Source organism: Dermacentor variabilis, chromosome 3 (genome assembly GCF_050947875.1).
Source record: "Dermacentor variabilis isolate Ectoservices chromosome 3, ASM5094787v1, whole genome shotgun sequence".
In the NCBI taxonomy this organism is placed as follows: domain Eukaryota; kingdom Metazoa; phylum Arthropoda; class Arachnida; order Ixodida; family Ixodidae; genus Dermacentor; species Dermacentor variabilis.
Window position 1 is genome coordinate 142,487,266 of NC_134570.1, and position 20,823 is coordinate 142,508,088.

The 20,823-nt window shown below is 45.2% G+C and overlaps 1 long non-coding RNA gene across 1 annotated transcript in view; it reads right to left on the bottom strand.

Moving 5' to 3' along the window:
* Positions 1-7,348: 7,348 nt before the first annotated feature.
* Positions 7,349-20,823, bottom strand: part of LOC142576347 (uncharacterized) — a 29,189-nt gene continuing 15,714 nt past the window's right edge. Inside the window, exon 5 of the long non-coding RNA XR_012826830.1 lies at positions 7,349-20,493. This is a non-coding gene — a long non-coding RNA (uncharacterized LOC142576347). The remainder of the gene's footprint in view (positions 20,494-20,823) is intronic.

Below are 20,823 nucleotides of genomic sequence, written 5' to 3' on the forward strand. Positions count from 1 at the left end.
CCCCAAGCGCCTACCATCTATGAGTTTATCGGCGTCGTCACTCGTCTACACCATCCACAGTTTAGCAAGCACCGCGGAACTGTAGAACACTTATGACATTTGATGCTTTATCATTTGGATAACAGTTGTACTGAATCTGTTATGCGACACGGTTTTTAATGAGTCACTTCATAGATTAAGTGTATTGTGTTCTTATACATCATATGAGGGAGAGAAAATTTCAGGAATACATAGAGGCCTTTGCAGTAGTAAGTACGACGCAATGAGCGTTGGAACAAGAAGTGTTGGGTGACAGGAAGACTAGAGCTGGGGTTTAAAGATCAAATAGGGGTAGCCAATGTTCCAATTCAGATTAACAGGGAAAATGCAGCTTGGAAGACCATGTTGTGCACAGGGTGGTAAACTCGTGGTCTATCAGAGTTACAGAGTGGCTGCTAAGAGATAGGAGGTGACCAGCAGAGATTTATGTTGTTTTATAAAATGAGGAAATGTTCTCGCATGAGATGGGTTGAGTTAACCTTAGACAGGTAATTGGAGGTAGCTTGGAGACATCTCCATACTGTTGTGGAAGTAAATATGTTGATTTAATTATGATTTAAATTGCCTAAAAAGCGAACTGCAACAAAATTTTCGACTGGGTTTAAAGCCCAGTTTCAAGTAATATAAACATAGAGTAGTCTTTGTGTGAAATTTTACCCTTGAATCGTGTGTCGGTGCGGCACAACACCCTTCCAAAATGAATGTCTTACGCGCAAGCATATCTTGCCAGCTAGTGCAATTGGCGAATGTATGCTTGAAGCCAGGAAGGAAGCGAAGGAGGAATGCAGTCGCTAGCAGGCAAACCGCGAGGTGCGGGAAGGGCCGTCGCGAAGCGCCGGGAACAACCTGAACAAATCTGGCAAAATGCGCAGGCTTCACATGCCCAGCAGACTCCTGAGGAACGTTCTAGACAGCTTGCGACAATGCCGATATATCAGGTAAGACGCCGTACCTCAAATCTCTTAAACAGGGTGAACCCCGTTTGGAAGCCCAGCGCTGTGTCTTGCGCGAATCCCGATAGCGCAACACCAGGCAGGGTGTAATGATTGCGATATGAAATTAGTAGACAGCTATAGGAAGTAAGGATAGTAGATTTATCAGCCGTAAGCATGTCTAAGCATTCACTTGCTAACTAAATTACCAAGCAGAGTGTGAGCACCCACAGGCAAACATGTGCCCATCACATTCGATGACCGCGGGCACTCGCTGTCAAAACGCTGCCGTGAGCAAGCGCGGCAGCAGGAGCGAGTGAGTGCCATCTGTGCTGTCAATCGCTTCAAGGCAAACTAAGCGACGAGAACACAGCACCCATGCACCTATGAGCCGTCGGCGCCGTCGGTACGCCTGCACTCTGCCGAGCGCTTTGAAGATAACGCACGCGCCCCTGAAGGCGCAGTGACTGGTGGAGTACAAAAGCTCCCCAACTACCCTATACGTACCTTCCATCCCCCCGGGACCACGTACACGACGGAAGACAGCGCACAGCGCACTGCCTCCACGCTTACCTCTTCTGCAGACGCGAGATAGAGCCGCGATCGTCGGCTCGCCGTTGCACTCTTTCACTCGCACATACAGGATACGGCGCATGGGGTCGATGTTATCGCCCGTGGACATTGCGCGGAACATCGAAGCAACGACGACGGTAGCAATGTGGCTCGAATGCGTATGCAATTATTATGGTAAATATTTAAGGAGTACACCCATACACTTGCATGTAACCGGTATTCACGAAATGAATCATCACTGTAATTTTTTCATAGCAAAATTAAAAAAAACGTCGCTATTACTACTTGCAGTAGGTCACGTGCCACTTGATGTGTTCAAAGCTAGTGCCCATTTCGCCTACTTGCCTTAATTGTACAGTTCCCGTGTATGAACGAACAAGTCCCGTGTGTATGTTAGCCACAACAGTTACGATCACACTATGTACTCGTATTATACTCTGTTAGTTCCTTCGTATGCTGTGCCAACGCCGTTGCGTGCCCCCGACGCTACGTATTATCTGTGTCGCGTTGTTTCTAAGTTCAACAAGAAGAGCCCCAATGTGTTCTGTCTCCGCTCGGAGATGAGCTCGTTGGCATAGAGAAAGGATTAAACAAGAACGGACCCTCCCGTAGAGCCTAGAGGCCAAATTTACTTCAGCGCACGAAGCCGTCGACATGAGCACCTGAACCACATATCCGGTTTCGGTTCTGGCCGCGCGTTTTCAATGCTAGCTGGAGCGCGTTACGCCGGCTGCGCTGATCAGCGCGGCATTTGTAACTCCCCGTTTCGCAATAAATCCGGCGTCTAGCGTCTGAATGTTATTTCGGCAAAAAAAATTTCGAACCACCCATACCGAGGCCTTCCATGTGGCGCAAGGAAGTTACTGTTCTAATTGTATTTATCAAGAGGAAAGACGTAGAAAAATCCTAAATTCCGACCTACACACAACCTGCAGACATGATAGCGTCAGATTGTAATTTGAATATATGACAAAACATATTTATGTTACACCAAAACTGAAATTTCTTTTAAAAATTTCGCGAGCCGCAGCCGCGAGTCGCGGCTGCGGCTCATGTCATGGTGTCGTTCATGGCGTCATGGTGTCGGCTCATGTCATGGTGTCGTTCTGCAGGCGACTACGTGAAGTTGTCTCTCTCTCTCTCCCAGCGTTTCTACCATTCGTATACCGGGCAAGGCGTCCGCAGTTTGCGCGCCCCGATGCGTTCACGGAGCGACGCGCCCGTTTCCTTGACACACTTCGAGGTAGCGCTCGCCTCCACCGCATCGGGACCCACGCACGAGCGCGTGTTTCTACCGGAAATGCCGCGTTCGTACGTAGCGTTCGCCACGAGCGTTTTCCGGAAAACGTTATGGTGACATGCGCTGTAGTTGACGTGAAGCGTGAGAAGCAGTCAGGGATGTTTGAGTGCTATCGGCGTTCCACTCCTAATGGCGAAGGTTAAGCGTCGTTCAATTTTTTTTTATTCTACTGTTAAACCGCGTGTCGCCTTCGTGCGGAATCGCTTTTTCAATAAGTAAAAATGATTGCGAACAATCTTTAGAAGCCTCCATCACGTGCAATTTCACAAAGAAGACGAAATACGCCTTGTCAAATGAGCAAATTTCATTTTGCTCTGTATGAATGCCCGTTCTGGGATTTTTCTGAATTTATCCAACGTTCTGGCGCCAGGGAAGCATCAGTAGTTCCCGTACGAAGCTTCACCGGAAGAAGTTTGTTGAAAAAATAAATAAGAAGCATGTGTCATTTTGGTATTAACAACTTATAAGAATAATGCGTCTAGGGCGACATTATAAATAAAATCAATTCGCTTTTACATACATGGCTTCGAAAATACCCGACTAATTCAAAGCCATTCAATAAATCATAAAAAAACACCTGATTCCCAAGCATTTTCCCCTTCCCGGGCATCATTTCCTGCACTGTAAGAGTACAAATGCACGGGCGCCTGCACGTTTCCAAAATAACTAGGCCTCAGCCGACGCGATAGTACGCTAGATACACAGAGATGGCCACAACACAGGCTCCCAGCCAGACCGCGCTAGACTCTCGCAAAATGTCTTCTACTCGCAGTCAAAGGTACTTCGTGGGCGCCAAGCCTTTTTTCAGAACACAGAATTTTCGTGTTCTGGAGTTTTGAGCTCCTCGGCGTTACCTTTTGCGCATTCTGCCGGTGCGAGCAACACACGCCAATGTTATCACCCTTGGCAATTGCTCGCCGCGCCTTCGACAACCGTGAGTACCGTAAGAAGATATATGTTGCAGGGCCACTTAAAAGCGTCACAAATTTGTCTCACTAAGATTCAGTACACGGCTAACTGTCCTTACGGCAGGCTTGCTTTTTTGCTAACTGCTTCGCAGCCCCACGTGCGGCGAGCATGCCTCAAAAGTATTCCAAAAATTTACAAAATTATTCACAATAATTTTGGCAGTCAGAAAAAGCGCAAAAGCTTGTCCTGTTGAGATTCAGCACGCGCGAAGCTGCGTCACACGGCCGAGCTGCTTTTCCCTAACTGCCTCGCAAAGCCGGGTGCGGCGAGCGTGCCCAGAAACTACCCAAATAAGTTATAATAACGTTAGGGCTCATAGAAAGGGTCGCCAACATCTCCCAATACGAGTCATTAACTCAAATCAACTACGCCAGGACGGCGGAGCTGTTTTTCGATAACTGCCTCACAAGTCTCGGTTGCGTGCCGTAAGAAGCTAAAATTGCTTGAAATGTGATGCAGAATGCGCAAAAAATTTCTCACCTTGCCTTAGTCCAAAAGTGCAGTGGTGTCGTGTCCAAGTGCAGAAGCAATGCAAGAATATGACGGGAGGCCAACAAACAAGCTACATCAGCTTGTTGATAGGTAACGCAAAAAAAAAGTCTTAAAGTATGATTTGTTTTATGCTCAAAACTTTTTAGTTTTAACGGGAAAGACTAAGAAAATAAACGTTGTCTGTAAGTTCATTTCCCATTACGTTTTTACGATGCTCGCGTCAAACAAAGGATGCGATTTACGCTAGGGTTGACGTGCTTCCTGCTGCCAGTTTTCTCCGAGTGTCCCCACTGGTTGAATTGCTTTCTCTATGCTTGAATGATGACATGTGTTGAGAAATAGTGATCAAGCACGTCGCGACATGTGCTCGCAAGAAAAACGTGGTCTATAAGGGCCTGCCGTGACTTTGCGCCGTTCAGTCGGCTTAGTTCAAAACTGCGTTTCACTTTTGACAAGGGGCGTTTGCCTCGGCTACGATAGCGATTAGTTTCTTTAAATAGGTGCAATCTTCAAATTTGGTAGTAGAAAGGTGCATTAACATAAGACTGCTTCCAAATTCGCCATGTGAACAAATTTCTTCGATGTTCAAATAAAAATGTATTAATATTTCTGGTAAATATGTTTCTCAACAGTCTTTCCGTCTCGCTTATGAACTTCTCGGTCAGAAAGCTTCGCTCGCTAGCTCATAGCCTTTTTATAAAAACAAAATGAAAAAAAAAACGTGTAATCTAAGAAAATACCTTGTAATTATGCTAAGAGGGTGGTTCAATGTTGAGATCCCTGCAAGATCACGTTGCAAGTATGAGTGTTTGTAATGCCTTTACGGTGTAATCATTTTTAGGTTTCACGCAACTTTACACAATTGCTTGTGGTAAATTGCGCAATTCTTGCCCTTGAGCTGCATTATTCGGAGAAGGAGACATTACTAGCACGGGAAATCAAAGTACATATTCAACTAATTACAGAAAATTCACGAAAGCGCTTATACTTTACGGCACATATTGCATTTGAAGAATTGTAGCCGGTGGGTTTCCACGATGTATCCACTTCAAATGAATTTCCAGCATTACATAAGTTTCGTGATATTAGTTCCAAAACTGTGAGACGAAACACATAGGCTTTCCAGATAGTTCCCTTTATCAAACCATAAAATAGCGTTTTGTTAAAGTGAAAGGAACTGCAGTGCATTTTTTTCATCGAATTTGGTGGCGCATACTCTTCAACTGGCATAATTCTGGAAATTTGAAGCGGATAGGCCTTGCACTCACCAGCTACAGTTCGTAAATTGTCCCATGTAACGTAAGTAATATTCAAGAAATTAATTAATTCAGTTTGGCAATGAGACCAATATATGCTTAGACTTCTGGTGCAAGTAACGTCCTCCCTGAATAGTTCAGCTCAAACAACTGGAATTAGGTTATCTGCAACGGGCGATTTTTAAAATGTACTATAACGCTTAAAAATGCTCACCCAGTACAGTTCCTCTAAATCACAGTATAAGCGAAATTGCACATTATTAGTCCCGCAGGCATCGTTCGCTTCCGCTGCTGCCTTTCATATATGGCGCGCTTCGGCGCTTGTGTCTCGTCCCTCATGCTGTGAGCTGCGAGATTTGAGGAAAAAGAAGAAGAATAAAAAAAAGTTTCTTCTGCTCCTGCCATGCATTAAAACGGTTCTAAAGTCCTTCGCTCGCTCACTCTCAGCACCTGTGTCCCGAGAAATCGTTGTCCGGCAATCCTGTCAGTGGCATAGGAAGGCGACTTGTAGTACGGCAAGAGTCACCGGCCGCCATCAGCGACTGCCAGCAGCAACGTTTCCCTGCGGGCTCCAAGGGCAACAGCACTGACGTGCGTTGGCACCAAATTCGCTGCGATACCAGCAATATTCGATGCGACGAGGGCCACAACAGGAGCTGGAGTGGGAAGGTAATCTTGAACGGCAATCGCGCTCGCGCTGACGATGGTGGGTAGGTGACCGCAGTGCAGTTCTCCTATCAGCAAGTTCTCCAATCATTTGTCAAGACTGCCGAGCTTGGTGAAGAAACAGCGGAAGGGTTGTTGATGCCACCGTACCTCTTGCTGAATACTGAGCAATGCGATCAGACAGCGCTGCTTGATTGTCGAGAGACACGTCTTCTGGAGTGGTAGCCAAGGTGAACCCCCGATTCTGCGGCAGGCGCTGAAGCAACAGTTCACGCAGCAGCGGGCTATTTGCGTTCAGCCTGAACTCACTGAGAAGCAGCCACATACGGCTTCGAAATTCCAGCTGACGATGGCGGCCTAGCTCCTCTTTGTTGAGTAGCTGCTGGAGGTGCCTGTGCAAAGACAGAAGCTTTCGTTCTAGCGCCGTCGCTTTGAAGTTGTCGTAGGGGGTGGTGTCGTGTGGTCCGCAATGTCTTGGAACTCTTCAACTACTCTTGTAGATAGTGCCGAGACAGCGTGGAGGAACCTCGCTGTGCCCGAGGTAATGCGCCGAAGGTGGAAGATCGCCTCCACCTGAGCACGCTAGGCTGCAGGACTTGGTGGCCAAAAGGACGGCAGGTGAATCTGCACCGTGGGGAGCCCCTCTGCGCTGGTCATCGGTCTCCCGTTCGTGCCCTCGTCTATGATGTCATGATCGCCGTACAATCACGTCCGGGTCCTCACGTGATAGGGACCGAGGTTAGTTCCACTATAACAATGTGGGAGTCAGAGAGCGAAAGACCTGAGAACCATGCCCACCAATGAACGGACCGGAGAGCCTCCTTCTTGCTTTTTCTTCCTTTTCCTACATTTTCGGAGCTCGCAGCACGAGGCACGAGACACAAGTGTCGGACCGCGCCATATATGAGAGGCGGCCGAGGAAGATGATGGCTGCTGGAATTAGATTTATTTTTGAGTTATAGCCTAGTGGTTTTATTTACTGATGTTACCTTTATTAGCGGCATTTAAATTAAGCTTATGGCAAGTTAGTGTTTAAAAGCAGTGGTGCATGTCTTCTGTACATATTGTGCAACACCAATTGTTGCCTATAAATTTAAGCGTTTTCTCCGCCTCGCCTTGATTTTATTCTTTATTCATAGAGTTTTGTTGAAGAAAACATTGATGTAGAAGGTTCAAATGATGACTAACTTGCGTGAAATACGAACGAAGAATATTTCTTGATATCCTGCTACGACAAGCTGTAACCAAGTCCACAATATTCTACATGGCATAGTGTCCTGCACGTATAAAGAAGTCATTGCATTGCATTTGCATCAACGCTAAAGTAGTACAACTGTAGCATTTCTTCTTTTAATATTAGCGAACACTTATGTGCGAAAAGACACTTCGCTCTTTATCCTTATAATTAATGTTTCCACTGTTCGGATAGGAGCTTTGTCAGCTTCTTTCCGTAGGACTGTTGCACGCTTATGCATTAGAACGTTGCAAGCCTCTAGTTGTGATGAAGAATACAGCCTTCTAAGACTACCGCTACTATTAATAATTAAGTACACCTCGAAGGACAGCTTCAGGCATGCTCTTTATGAGAGATTACTGCGACCGAATAACGTTCATTGGTTGAATCTCCTATGAGAAAACGATTGGAATTGTGCGTTCGGAATACGACCATCAGCCATCCACTAGTAAGCCAAAGGGAAAAGAAGGCGTTTGTTTCGGAATTGTTAGCCGTACATTGGGCTACTTATATCGAAAATAGTAATGAGAAAATGAAATATGCTCAGTTTTTGTGCGTACAGGGATGGTTCTCGGCCTTAGCATAAACTTCTTATATGAAAGCTTGGTGGCGAAATGACCACTCTGCACGCTTTGGGGCGCATCAGTATTGAGTACGTGTTGAAGCCTTCACGAGAAGGGTAGTCAAATCACAGACCAGGAGAGCGCTGTTAGTTCATGGTCGAGAATGCGGGCCTTCTCCAGTAAATCCTTCGCATCAGTCTTCTGGTGTAAGGTGTCGGATCGAAGGCTTTACTTGCAATGCGTGCCCTTGTTGCGACGTTTGTCCGGGAAATATGTGAATTATATCGGGAATGAGCGCTTAATGGCGAAAGGAGGGCTTGCACATCTTCGTCGTTAAATTGCATAGAAGGCCGAAGCTGCCGCTTTATTAATGAGTCGTGAACGCCCTGTACTTCCCGAGCGAGAGCATGTTCGAACGTAGTGGGGTACCATCGTGTACTCATTGCATACATCTGCGATTGTAATAATTGTCTTTTTACTGTATTAAACTGGTACGCATTTCGCAACTTGTGTTTCATCTTGCTTAAGAAGCGACTTCCACTTTGCGTTCGGATTTTTTCGATGTTTCTTCGGGCAAAACGTGAAATGTATCGGGAATAAGTGCCTGTTGGCGAAGCGAGAGCTTCGCGAATTATTCGCATATGCTGCCAATTATCCCGCTTAAATAGTAAAGGGTTGACACTCTGCACTGCTCGACGCAGCAGACGTTCGAATGTCCTAGAGTACCAGAGCGGCGGTAATGTGTATAGTGACGAGGATCCTTTCAATATGTGTAAAGAGTAAGTAGTTTGGAATTCTGGGTTCACATTGCCTGAGAATCCATATGGTCTCTGTGTCCAGGAAAGTATGTTCGTGCTCAGAGGGCTGGGCAGTCTGATCTGCAGATCCCGAATAAATTTCTGGTAATTGACATACAGAGGTCCTTTTAATTTTGAAGAAACAACAAGCTGTGGTGTCCCTCCGGGCAGTTTATGAGAAAACCTTGTGGCTTGTGTGATCTGCAAACGGGGCCTCAAGCTCATGAATGAGGAATCCTGAAATGGAATTATTTCTGTTACAGCTACAGGAGTAGTACTACCGACGCCATTTCGTTGGAGTGTTGGCTGGGAACTATACGCAATGTTCGCTCTGAGCGGCAAGTTCTTATTCTTGAAAAGCCGAAAATTTCTATTGATTATACTTCTTGGCACCGTTACCTTATTCGGTGTAGTTAGTGGAGAAGTGCCAGATACAGTAGGCACTGTTCCTGAATGTCCGCTTTGTTTCTTGGTAGTGGCACTGCTTGATAATATAAAGTTGTTACTACGAGCTAGCTCTGGCAGAATCATTCTGGTAATAAGGGGTAATCGGGACTGTAATGCGCTGCTGGCAGCCTGAGTTTCTGACTCAGGAAGACGAGTTTCAGCTTTAATAAATGGTTTCAACATTGTTGTCGATTCAAGCGAATAAGTTTTGGTTCTTAACGGCATGTTAGTTAAAAGCCGTTTACTCCCGCTCTTGGAAATTCTTGTGTCGCTCGAAAATGGTTTTGAGTGCCGAAAACCAGCTTGCTCTGACAACATCTTTACCCCTGGCCTTGAAATGACTGTTGACATTTCGTGGACAGAGGGGTGTTCAGAGGTAAGAAGTAAATCTTCAATACCTGAAACTGGCTTGGAAACTTGCTTAACGGCACCAAATGTAGACGCGGATAAATGTATGAAAACTGTGGGTACAGCAGACGTCTTCTTACAGATCTCTTCATTTCGTTTGGTTGAGATATCAATTTTGGGGGATAAAACTTTCGAAAGGAGCAGTTTCCTTTTGCCATGTAGGGATCTTTGCGGTTCGTTTGCAACTGTAGCGACATTTGAAGGTGCAGCTGTAGGCGGAGGGAGCGCTTCAGTTGCGGACGGTATTTTTGAAACCTTTCCTTTATTGCTTTTTCTTTCGAGATCTGCGGCAATTGGTGTAAACTTTGATATCTGTTTTGAAAGTTGCGCAGCGAAAGGTGCTCCAGACGCCAAAGTTCCATTCATTGTTTTTTCTGTTGTATGCACGTCTTCTGGCCCCAAACGAGACTTGGAAAGCTTTACAATTGGCTTCCAAGCTCTCGATTTACTATTAGCGCGAGGAATATGTGAAATGACTTGAGATGGTATTTTATGTGGATGCCGTTTATCTGAAATTTTCGAAACAGCTGTCTCAGAAGGAAATTCCCCAAAGCGGGGTTTAGGGTGTACAGAGGTATCATGCTTCTTTGACGCGGCCGTGTTAAGCCCACCGCTACGTGTTAAAACCTCAGGTTTTGTGGCCAGGCCTAAAACTGTCAAAGTAGTCGTTGTGATGGCCATTGGAAATTTGGGTCCAGACGACAGCATCTCCGAATGCGTGTTAGAATCTTTCTTCGTAGACAGTGCCTCAGTCGGCCTAACCATAAAACTTGGTTGCACGGTTTTTTTTGAAGGGAGTATTAAAGCAATTGTTGCCGTCTCCGTAGCTGTCTTGCGGTTATTTTGACTTCCGTGTGCGCGACTGAAATTTTTCATTGAAAGAAATAGGATATCTTCAGCTTTCGGCGGAGAAACTTTCAGTGCAGCCGGCGCCGTTTCAGATAATACTTCGCCTTCTTTTGACAGTAATTCGCTAGCTGTCGGCGAAGATCTGAAGCTCAGATGAACCGTCTGTTTTGAGAGCGGGGCGGGATGCGTGTTTGGAAATCGTGTCGAAACCTTGCTATTGCTTGTCGCAGTTTTTGTCCTGACGTAAGCATTTTTAAGCGCCAATTCTGGGGTTGTCTTTGCTGGAGGTATAATAGGCGTACTGGTTGTCGCCTGGTGAAGTTTTGAACGTCGCATCATTTTGGTAATTATTGAGCCTTCTTTCGTCATTAGTGAGGTTTCGGTTGGAGTCGCTCTCAATCTAGGTTCAAAAGTTGGCTTTGACAGCGATGCTGAAGGCTTGGTTACAAATCCAGTTACCGTCTTGCTATTGACTATAACTGGAACTGGAGATACTGATTCTGTACTTCGTAGCACTACAATAGACCCAGTGGTCTCCTCTGAAAGTTTTGGTGAACGTGGCATCGATTCGGAAACTGTTTCGCCTTCTTTCGTCAATACTGCAGATACTGATGGCGGCACTCTCGGGCTTGGTTGAACAATTTGTTTTGAGAGTGACACTGAAGGTATCACTTTGCTATTGCCTTTGGGAGTGATTTTTCTTCCCGGTTGAACTGATGGACTTGAGAACAGTGCTAGTAGCGTGTTCTGTAGTGGTCTCGCTGTCTTGCTTGTGCCAGTCACATTTCCACGCACCGTAGGAGCATTATTAAAGGAAGTCTCTGAAACTGTCTTGGGTGCAACTGCTGTAGGCACAATGGTCGGTTGCAAGAGTTTTCCTGAGAGCGTCCTCATTTCGGTCCCTACTTCGCTTTCCATTTTCAGTGCTCCTGTCTCTGTCGTGGCACCTTCTTTCATTCTCGGTTGAATGCTTTTCGTTGAGAGCGTTGGTAAGGAATCAGTTGCAAGTCGTGTCACTGTCTCGCTACCACCTCTCACATTTTCTCGCAAAGGAGGAATATTATTCGCACATTGCGAAGCTGTCCTTTTTGCCTCTACGATAGGCGAAATGTTCGGCTGGGAAAGTATCGGTGAAGGCAGCGCGATTTTAGTAACTACTTTGGCTTCACTTGGTGGCAGAGTCTGCTTGGAGATCAATGCTCTAGGCGTATTCTGAAATGCTGTTGCTGTTTTAGTCGCGCTAGTCAAATTTTCACGCATAGGAGAAATGTGAATGGCAGGTAATGAGGCTATATCTGGCACAGCTACTATGGGCAAAATGGTAGGCTTGAAAAGTATTGGTGATGGCGTCACGATTTCGGTAACTACTTTGGCTTCCTGCTTCAGTGCTCCGGTTTCTTCCAGTGTGACCTTTAATGGCGCCGTGATATTCTGCCTGGAGAGCGATTCTTGAAGCTCCCTTGCAAATCCAGTCGCCGTCTTGCTACCACCTGTACCATTTTTTATATTACGAGTATTAGGTGTCGCAGATTCTGAGGCTGCCTTCGGTAACGCTACAATAGGCACACTCGAATACTGATAATGTGTTGATGAAGGTACCTTCATTTCGGAAACTACTGTGGCTTCTTTAGTGATTGGTGCGGTGACTCCGTGGGGCACTCCTAAGCTCAGTTGCACAGGCTGCTTTGAGAGAAGTATTGAAGGCCTGGGATGAAGTACTTCCGCTATCTCGCTACTAACAGTCACATTTTCAGGCATAAGAGCAGCATGGTCAATTGCAGATTTTGAGGGTATCTTTACTACAGTTACAATATGCGCATTGGTCGGCTGAGACAGTTTTAGTGTAGGCGGCTGCACTATGCTCACTACGTTGTGTTCATTCGTGAGTATTTTGACCTGTGCACGTGATACTTTCAAGCTCGCTTTCACAGTCTGCTTAGCGAACGCTGCTGAAGACATGTTCTGAAATGCTATTGCGGTCTTGCTGGCACGAGTCACATTTTCAAGCGTATTAGGAGCATTGTGCATCGCATATTCCGGGACTCTCTTTGGTTCAGTTACAATATGCACATTTGTGGGCTGGGAAAGATTAGACGAAGGCGGGATCATTTTGGTAACTACAATGGCTTCCTTCGTGATTGCGCCGCTCACTCTGTGTTGTACTGTGAAATTCGGTTTTAGAGCCTTCGTTATCACCAATGCTGAAGGTGTGTTCTGGAATGCTGTCGCTGTTTTTCTAACGTCAGTCACGTTTCCGGGTGTAGGAAGAGTAGTGTTGTTTGTAGATTCTGACGCTGTATTTTTTACCTCTGCTATAGGCGGACTGGCTGGCGGAAGGAGTTTTGGAATGCGCGGCCTGATTTCGATAACTGCTCTGTCTTCTTTCGTGAGTGTTCCCATCTCTCTCTGTGAAACTCTCATGCGCGTTTCCACAGTTTGCTTTGAGAGCAACGTTGAACGCGTGTTTTGAAATAGCTTTGCGATCCTGTTACTGCCAATTCCTTTTTCAAGTGAAAAATGAGCGTTATCAAGCCCAGTTTCTGAGGGCCTCTTTGGTAGAGCTTCACTAATCACACTGGTCAGCAGAGAGCGTTTTGATGAAGGAAGCAGAAATTCATTAACAGCCTTATCTTCCTTCGTTGGTATTCTAGTAAGGGTCAGCGGAGCTTTGAGGCTCGACACTGTCTGCTTTGAGGGCAGTGCTGAAGGTGTAGTCTGAAAGGGTGTCGCTGGCTTGCGACAGGCCGCAAAATATTTAGGAGTCGCAGAAGCATTACGACTAGCAGTCTCGGAGAATGTGTTTGGAACAACTACTATAGGTGCAGTGGTCGCCTTAGAAAATTTTGGTGCGGGAGGGTGTCCCATGGTAACTTCATTTGGTTTCTTTACTAATGCGCTCGTTCTGAGTTTGACTTTTATTCCCGGCTGCACTGTTTTCTTTGAGTGCGATGCTGTAAGCTCGGTTTCAAATCCCGTCGCTGCCTTGCTACCCCTTGTAACATATTGTAGCGCAGCAGGAGAATTATAAATCGCAGGTTCTGGACCTGCCGTCAAAATAGGATTAATAGGTGCACTGGTTCTCTGACTAAGCTTTCGTGAACTGGACATCATTGCGGTATCTGCTTTACCGTTCTTCATTAGCCCAGTCTCTGTTTTGGGGGCTTTAAAGCTCGTTTTCACCATCTGCTTTGAGACCGATGCTAAAGGCAAGTTTGGAATTTGTGACGCTGATTTTGTACGCTCAGTCATATTTTCATTTATAACATGAGGGGAATTATCAAGCGCTGATTCTGAGGCTATGTTTGGTACAGATATAATAGTCGAAGCTGTCGCCTTAGAAAATTTTGGTGAAGACAGCGCCGATTTGGGGACTACTTCACCTTCTTTCTTTATTACTCCGGTCACGTGCTGCGGGACTACTAAGCTGGAATTGACAGTTGGTAGTGAGAGTGATGACGAAGACCTGAGTAGCGCCTCGCCTTTTGGAAGGACCCTCAAGCCAGGTTGGAGAGTCTGCCTTGAGAGCAATGCTAATGGCATGCTTGTAAGTGATGTAGCTGTCTTGACACTACTTGTAGCAATATCTGGTTTAGAAGCATTACCAACCAGAGATCCTGAGGATCCTTTTTGGAAAGTGTTAATAGCAACACTGGTCGGTTGGCTAAGTTTTGCGGCTGGTGACATTATTTCCGGAACTAAATTGCCATCTTTTGCGAGTACTCCATTTATTTTCTTTGGCACTTTCAAGCCCTGTTGGAGAATCTCTGCTGGAGAATCTTTTAAGCTCGGCTGAGCACTCCACTTTGGAAGCAACGCTAACGGCGTGTTCGCAAATGCTACCGTTTTCTTTTTACTTTCAGTGATATTTTCCGGCGTATAACGAGCAATATAATCCGGTGTTTCGGAAACTGCCTTTATAACATCTACATTAGGCATATTGGCCCCATGTGAAAGTGGTGGGATTGACGCCATCAATTCAGAAACAACTTTCCCGACTTTCGTTAACTTTTTGACTTCCACCGGGTGACTTGTCAAACCAGGTTGAATCGTATGCGTTGAGAGAACTGCTGTAGCTGTGCTCTCAAATGCTGTTGCTCTCTTTTTACTACTGGTAACATTTTCAGGCTTAGGAGGAGCACCATTTTTAGCATATTCTGAAGCTTTCTTCGGTAAAGCTACAATGCCTGTATTAGTCGGCTGAAAGCGTCGTGATCCAAGGGGCGCCAATTTTATGTATACATTTCTTTCCGACGGCTGGACGCTCGCATTCTCTTGTAATAGTTTTTTTGATAGAATGGCTGAATTCATTCTTTCAAACTCTTCCACAGCCGTGTATCTGGGATTGACATTTTCAGACAAGGGAATATTATTAGTATGGCCAGAGGGTGGTTTCTGTGTAGATAGAGTGGGCATAGTGTCTGATAGAGATAGTTTTATGAAAGGCAGCACCATTTTCGAATATACTTTGGCTTCTGTCGACGGAGCACCTTTGTTTGCCGGGAGAACCCTCCAGCTAGTTTGACTAGCTTGGTCAGAGGGCAATATTGTGAGCCTTGATGCAGCTGCCGCCTCGGTCTTGACATTACGACTGTCATTTAGGCGAGAGTTCACCGCATTTGGATGCTCCGACGGCTTGGACAAGGTTAATGAATGCTTAACAGGCAGCTGTGAAATTTTACGCGTAGAGGCTTGGTAGAATAGATGATCACCGTGATCTTCTGTCGAAAGGGTTTGCTCTGGAGAAAGAACCAATGATGACGGTGACAGAATTTGTTTTCGGAACGGATTTGTCGTTCCTGAAGCAACGGTAGTGAATAAACCCCGGCCAGGTTTAGCTCCATGGTTTGTGACAATAGTTACAGGTTTCAATGACCGCTCGAAGGGCTTGTGAGAGTTCGGTGTAGCAGAGAGATAAATTTCAGTTTTAGATGTCCTGTTCGGTGGTTGAGCTTTAACTTCTTTCATTGAGACATTCTTATTTGAAGTGAAGGCTGTGTTCATATTTATAGGTTCATCTGATTGCACTGCGGGTGGTTGTGTTGAACGTACACATTTTTTCTCGCATTTCACATGTAATTCTCGATGCTTTGCACGAGTAATTGCTAATTCGGGAACAGGTTCCGTGACCTTTGATGCATCCTCTCTAGTAAGGTCCGTAGCATCTATTCCAGACGATTTCGGTGGAGAAAATGTCTCGCCTTCTCTCTTCAACAAAGCAGTTTCACTCGTAGAAACATCTAAGTTCCGTGACTTAATTGTCTCTGATAACAGGTTTGACGGCCTGAAAAAGCTAGTCCTGTTGTTGGTGTCTACACTGTTTTCTGACCACCTAGGCGTTGGAACTGCTTTCATTACTGACTTCAAGACGTCAATCGGCATCTTTGGTGAAATCCGAGACGTGTCCACTGTGTTTATTAATTTAGTGGATGGTTCTTTTAGCTTGTTCGGAAGAGCTTTCTCCAGCAGAGGATATTGCGCATTCGTTGCCTTTGAGCCCCATGGCGTTAGCAACGAATCCGCGAATTTGGTTGACACCCTGCTACTTACAGGTGCATTTTTTTCAGGCATAGCTGTCGCTTCTAGCATTAAGCCTGCCTTTGGGGCGTTTGACTTAATGGTTCGTTGGGGAAGCATGTTTGATGGAAAGCGTAAGTCATTCTCATCGGAAGAACTTGTCAGGAGCGATGGAAAGTTGGCACCTGACTTTAAAGACTGCTTTTGGAACAATATTGATGAATTTGTTGGCTTGGAACTCTTTGCTTTTTCATTGATTGCTGTATATTTAGGTGCTACAGTATTTATAAATGTAAAAAGTGGCGCCGATGTTCCCAATGTTGTCACTAGCGGATACCTAGTGTTTTCGTTTGGAGACATCAACATTGTGAATTCTTTGTTTTTCTTTCCCGAAAGACGGGTCCCGGATAAAAGAGTTTCCGCAGTTGCAGATAATGATGTCTGTGGGAACGCTCTAAAAGGAGCAGTGCTTACGCCTGTCGAAAACTCTTTTCTTGATGTTGACTCGAACATACCATACATATCTTCTATAGGGGGAGAGTTTTTTGGATTGGTGACCTCCATTCCTAGAACAGCATCATGCTCATTCTGCGAACTTAGTAAGGTGGATGATCTGGAATTATCACCTAGCACATGTGACACAATTCTTTTTCTATGAAGGTCTTTAGGAGCCGAACTAAGGAAGTGACCAGTATGAAAGCTTTGGTGGTGCGTTGTTGCTACTGGCTTATTTTCTGCTACTATGAAAGTGTTTTCAGGCGTGTGAGTTGGTGTTGGCCTGCGAATGGCCGATCGTGGATGCGTAGTCGGCCTCGGTTTAAAATTAGGGTAATAAGGTGCCGTTCTCTCAAGATTTGAATTTGGCGTGGTTATTCCGGTAGATAATTCTGAATCAGTTTCTACTACATGTGACTCGTTCAATCTGCCAGGAACAACTCTAGGCTGTGAGCTGAAAGATCTGTCGTTAATAAAGATCTCATTATGCATTGTCACTGCCGGTTCATTCCATGGTTTACTGAAAATATTTTTGGATGGTACGTTTGACATATTAGTGGGAGATCGCAGCAGAGTGGTTGCGTTCCGTCCAATATCGTTGAAATAATTCCCCCTTGGCTCAGCACTTTCACTTAGGGAAGTTAGCGCGGTAGATAATTCTAGATTGTCGTCTGCAACATGTGATTCGTGCATGTTGCCAAGAAAGGCTTCAGCTTCGGACTTGAAGGTTACGTCAGTATTATAATTCTCCTGGCGCCTTCTCACTGCTGTTTTATTCTCTGGCCTTGTGAATGGTATGTTTGGCGATATTATCGCCGATGGCGGAGGCGTGCCAGGTTTCACTCCGATATCCAACAGATAAGCCTTTGCTGGCTCAAGCTTTTCACTTCGGGAAGTTACTTTACTGGATAACTGCAAATTCGATTCCGGTACATGTGACTCGAGCATTTCACCAGGAAAAGCTTCAGGTTCTAAACTGAAAGATGCGTCAGTATTAAAGCTCTCATGGCGCGTTGTCATTGCTGGCTCATTCTGTGGTTTTGTGACATAATGATTTGTTGTATGAGTTCGTAAGCTTAGTGAAGTGATGGTCGATCGTGGGGGCGTATTAGATCTCAGTTTGATATCAGGTAAGTAGGGCCGTGATGGCTGATTGTATTCATTTGGAGAATATATTGCTCTAGACAACTTCGAATTAGTTTTTGATACACGTGAGTCTGGCAGTTTTCTAGGAAAGAGTTTAGGCTTTGGACTGAAGAATGATCCCATATTAAAGTTGCGGTGCGTCATTCTCACCGCGGGTTCATTCTGTTGTTTTGTGAAAATGTTTTTGTGTGCGTTAGCTGCTGTACTTGACCAAGTCGGGGCCGACGGCGGGGGCGTGTCAGGTTTCACTCCGATATCGGACGGATAAGCCTCTGCTGGCTCACGCTTTTCACTTGGGGAAGCTAGTGCACTCGATAACTCCAGATTGGATTCCGCTACATGTGTCTCGAGCATTTCACCAGGAAGGGCTTCACCTTCTAAACTGAAGGATGCGTCAGTATTAAAACTGTCAGTAGGCGTTGTCATTGCTGGTTCATTCTGTGGTTTTATGACATAATGATTTCTTGTATGAGTCGGTACGGTCCGTGAATTGATGGTCGATCGTGGGGGCGTATTAGATCTCAGTTTAATATCAGGCAAGTAAGGCCGTAATCGCTGATTATGTTCAGTGGGGGAATATAGTGTGCTAGACAACTTTGAATTAGTTTTTGATACGTGTGAGTCTGGCAATTTTTTAGGAAAAACCTTAGGTTCGGGACTGAAGAATGATTCCATATTAAAGTTGCTGTGGGTCATTCTCACCGTTGGTCTATTCTGTAGTTTCGTGAAAATGTTTTTGTTTGCGTTAGCTGCTGTGCTTGACCATGTCAGGGCCGATGGTGGAGGCGTGTCAGGTTTCACTCCGATATCCGATAGATAAGCCTCTGCGGGCTCACGCTTTTCACTTCGGGAAGTTGGTGCACTGGATAACTTTAAATTGGATTTCTCTACATGTGACTCGAGCATATCACCAGGAAGGGAATTAGGTTCTAACCTGAAGGATGCGTCAGTATTAAAGCTGTCATGGCGCCTTGTCATTGCTGGCTCATTCTGTGGTTTCGTATCATAATGATTTGTTGTACCAGTTGGTGAACTCCGTGAAGTGATGGTCGATCGTGGGGGCGTATTAGATCTCAGTTCGATATCAGGTAAGTAAGGCAGTGACGGCTGATTGTATTCATTTGGAGAATATATTGCGCCAGACAACTTGGAATTAGTTTTTGATACATCTGACTCAGACAATTTTCTAGGGAATACTTTAGGTTCTGTACTAATGAATGATTCCGCATTAAAGATATGGTGTGGCATTCTCATTGGTGGTTCGTTCTGCGGTTTTGTAAGACTGTTTTTATGTGTTTTAGTTTGTATGCTCGACCAACTAGTGGCCGATCGCGGAGGTGTATTAGAATCCAGTCCGATATCAGAGAAGTAAGACGACGATGGGGGGCGATTACTGTCGATTGGCGAATTATATTTTGATACATATGATTCTGGCAACTTGCTAGGAAAGACTTTAGGTTCTTGATTGAACAATGATTCTCTATTCAAGATGTAGTGGGGCATTCTATGTGCTGCTTCATTCTGCGATTTTCTGAAAATGTTTTTGTGTGCATGAGCTGCCACGTTTGACGACGTGATGGACGATGGCAGAAAAGTTGTAGCTTCGGAACCAGTCGTATCGAGATAGGACTCTGTTGTCGCCCGATTTTCATTTTGCCACGTTCTCCCGGAGTATAACTTGGAATTATTTTCAGGCTCACCTGACTCTATTATTTTGTTCGGAAATGCTCTGAGCGCTGGACTGTAGGATACGTCACTGTTAAAGTTATATTGTCGTGTTCCCATAGCAACTTCATTCTGTGGTATTGTGAGTTTGTTATTTGCTATGTTTCTCCAACTGGTGGCAGATGGCAGGGAAGTAGTAGCTCTTAGTTCGCTATTCGAAAGGTAACGTTGCGTACGCGGACGAAAATCATTGTCTGGTACACGAAATACAGGCTTTGGAGAGGATTCGAGAGGTGGTGGCTTGTAAACTGAAATAGTGTCCACGCTTTGCTTTCTGTTATTCGTGTCATCAGCGTTATCTTTGGATAATTTTAGTAGGCTGTTCATATTACTGTATGCATTTTCAATCATTAAAGGGGAACTTGATCTGAATTTTGAGTGAGTTGAAGAAGGATGCTCCTTGTCAGCCATGAAGTGAGATGATGTACGTGGCTCGCTGCTTGTTCCAAAATCAGGTGCGCTCATTCTGGCATCTTTTGCGGCCTCTTCATTCAGATTGCTTCCAAGGCCATCTGCGCCCATGTTTCTATCACTGAGCTTTCTTGGTGGTGCGAAGATTACAACTCTCGAGTTTTCTTCTTTGTTACCATCCCACCACGGTGTTTCACTGGTGCTTACTCTCTTAATGACTGATGGCATGCCTAATTTTGATTCAGGCCATGCGTTTTCAAACTCGCTATCTGTGTTTACTTTGTGTCTGCTGTCTGTATTGACTTCACGTTCGTTTTCAGATGATGCCGTGGCTTTAAGTGAGGAACTGCTTGGTGTTTCAGGCATCTTCGGCATGCTCCAAGTCGCAGAAGGTTGTACAGCGTTGCCTCTTAAGAATTTCCCAGAATCTTTTTCAAAAGCATCATGCGTCCAGTCCTCATTTACGCGTTCAACATTGTGCCCTGCAGTCTTCACATGGTTTATGCCATTCTTCAGGCTATTTTTGACGAACTTATCAAACGCGGTCGTCACTTCCGTTACTTTTTCCTTCAATGACTCACGCTGACGATTTTGCTCCTCGTTTGCCAAAGGAAAGCGTTCTCTGAGAGCCTTTATATCCGCTCCTCCCTTGGTCCTGAACTTATGCCAGAACGAGCCTGCACATAAAATAAAGAATCAGAATAAATATTGAGGATTGCCAGATTTCATTTTCAGGTTCATGTCCTATACATTGCAGCGCGTTTAACACGCATCTTGGACAGTTCCTTTGGTCGGAGTGCTTCAATCCTAACGCAATGTTACAAGAAGTATAGAGAAACATGTGCGCAGGAGGCGCATAAACACGCCATGGTACAGACTACAATGATTATAGCAGGCCATACGCACTTTAAGCAAACACAATTGATCACATATTTAGTGCAATGGAAAATCTCGCGTAAATGTTCAGTAAGCTACTACTGATTCATCTGGATACGAGGAATGACAAC